The 2,747-nt window shown below is 28.0% G+C and overlaps 1 long non-coding RNA gene across 1 annotated transcript in view; it reads left to right on the forward strand.

Moving 5' to 3' along the window:
* The window catches only part of LOC107448922 (uncharacterized), a 43,474-nt gene extending 41,658 nt beyond the window's left edge, over positions 1 to 1,816 (forward strand). Inside the window, exon 16 of the long non-coding RNA XR_011636523.1 lies at positions 1,369 to 1,816. This is a non-coding gene — a long non-coding RNA (uncharacterized lncRNA). The remainder of the gene's footprint in view (positions 1 to 1,368) is intronic.
* Positions 1,817 to 2,747: the final 931 nt, after the last annotated feature.

A 2,747-nucleotide genomic window follows, 5' to 3' on the forward strand; every position in this document is an offset into this window, starting at 1 on the left:
TCTATTTATTACTTCTAATACATTAAATATCTGAGATAAAAAAAAAAGAATGAAAATAACTATGTGAAATCTAATTATTAAAATATATGTTTGAATTCTTCGTCATCTTTAAGTTGAGCAATTTCTGAAATTGTTTTCAATTTGTTTTGATATTGATGAAAGTGTGTTCAAGACTGAGAGAAACTACTTGTAAGTCACACTTGATTTTGTAAAAGGTTATTTTACTTGTCCCTAGACCTCAGAAACAGTTCATCCGATTTCTATTCTGTGTTAATGAATATTATCTATAAGGAAATTTTCTTCGAAATAAAAGGGAAAGTTTATTTGATCTTCCTACTTCGCTGTTGGGATTATGAAAAAATTATAACTGAATCATTGTGTTATTTACAAACATGGTTTTAGAAAAGTAGTACCCACTTCTTCCTCTTATGGTATATGGTTAACTATGAAGTCAATATATTTGAATGAAGAAACTTATTTAATTTTTCAATAGCACTGAATTTCCAAGATTCATATTTCTTGTGTTAAAAGGCTTTCAAACGAAGGTTAGTTTTCTTGAATCTTTCATGAACCTGCAAATGATATTCAGCTATACTGGGCCATTTTTTTTAAAATTCTTTTGTACATAGTCAAAAATAAGACTTGTTATGAATGTAACCTGTTATAAATGTTGCTACCATGTCTATGTCTCACATTGACTAAACCATTAATTCAAAAAAGACTGTTGAGTAGTTGGATTCAACCCAAAGATCAAAAAATGTGTAAACACCTACTTGGTTTCAAATCAGTGGTTCATATAGGAGTTCAACCAACGATTTAGTATTACACTAAAACTTTGTAAATAGCTAGTAATAGATTACTGGCATATATTTTTATTGGGAAATTGAATTTGAATACTTGGCTTACATTAAAAAATTTTTTGAAGAATAAAATATAATTTTTGAGAAACTTAAATAATGAATTTGAAGATTAAAATTTCAATATTTTACATTTAAGAATTATTTTATATGAAATAATACGTTTATTACAAAACAATAACTTACATTTACATAAAATTGAATTCAATATATCGATTTGAATTTTTTTGTTTTAGGGGGACCGGGAAGTAATGTCGTTTCAGTGCATTAGATATTCATTAGTCTCAAAAACCAATTCATTTTTTTAGATTTATTTTTGATCCGGCAATGGAAAGTTGTTGCTGACGAGAATGAATACATTACTGATTAAAAATAAAATCTTGATACCCAATATCAAATCCACCAAAACGACATTACTTTCCGGTCCCCCTACTGTATGTATGTTCCAATATGATACTTCTTTTTAAAATTTTTTGTCACCTCCAGAAAATTATCTCCTTATCTCTTTCAGGATTATTGTCGATGGAGGATTTTTGCCTCAAGCATTTACACTCCCCGGAACTCCGCTGTTTCAAATCAACTGAGAAATTCTTAGCCGTCCTCTATATACATCTGATATAGTACCATGCAATAATCAATTGTTTGGTCTCCTGAAGAAATGCTACCATATTTTTATACAGTGAAAAAAAAGCCTTGCTTAGGAATCAGCAGTGAGATTTTAGAAAGGGTATTGGATAATTTAATGCATTGTACGAATATTTGCTTTGACCACTTAAGGTTTCTTTTCTGAAGGACACTGTGTTGCGATTTGCTGCTGATATAAATATAAAAACTAACATCTCCTGTACATCTCCATTCATTTTTATCATACCCTGTTTTTTGTTCTTTCAAAATTTTGCTTTATTTTTTATACATCTTACTCTCCTTTAGAGCCATAAAATAAAATTTTATGAACTTGATTTTTCTAATGTTTGTTTTATGACATTTAAGCTGTGTTTCATTTATTTTTTTTATTGAAATGAGAAATTAAACTATAACATGACAAAAAAAAATGCTTGGTAAATGTTTCAAAGTACTGTCACCTACCTCTAATTATTTGTGTGAGAAATTTTTATTGTCCATTAGTTTATTTATTGGATGTGTGTGTGTTTTTTTAGAGTATCCGAAGTACAGCAGACGCAGCATTTAGAGATATCTCTAATATGACATCTGGTTTCTCTCTTAAACAGAGAGCACTTTTTCACTATCTTAAAAAAGACAAATTAATTTAACATTCTTTATAAAAAGACAGAACAATGTGTCACAAAACACAATTTGCACTCACCACCCATAATAACCATCTCCAAAAGAGCGATTCAAAAGTATTTGGAAAGGAATGCTCTGTAGTGTTTAGGGAAAATTTCATCAAAAATTTCTTCATTTTCCAATCGTTACAATTTTGAAATTGAGAAGAGTAGATAAACTGTTTTATTTATAGATGAATACCATAATAAGCTTGAATTTAAGGATCCTTCACTATTCAAGTTTTACATCTAGGTTTAGGATAGTCTACGATAGATCTTCATCACTTTGAAATTTTTATTTCACTTTTTTATCAAATAAAGATAAAATTTAATTAAAATTTTAAATTGAGCCATCCATTAATTGCACAGTACAAATACAGTAAAAGTGCAAATGTAGAGCTTATCAAGCATGAACAGTAAAAAATAACCTAATTTAAATTTGCTATTTCAAAAACTTTAATTACTTATTGTTTTTATCTTTTTATTCAAAAGCAATTGCTGTTTAGAATTCACTGATCAGATGATCTTCATCAAACAGCTTTTATTATAGCTTTTTAATGTTTAATTAATAACATGATCACATAGCTCTTTAATATTTAATTCCAAA

This window comes from Parasteatoda tepidariorum, chromosome 4 (assembly GCF_043381705.1).
Source record: "Parasteatoda tepidariorum isolate YZ-2023 chromosome 4, CAS_Ptep_4.0, whole genome shotgun sequence".
Lineage (NCBI taxonomy): Eukaryota > Metazoa > Arthropoda > Arachnida > Araneae > Theridiidae > Parasteatoda > Parasteatoda tepidariorum.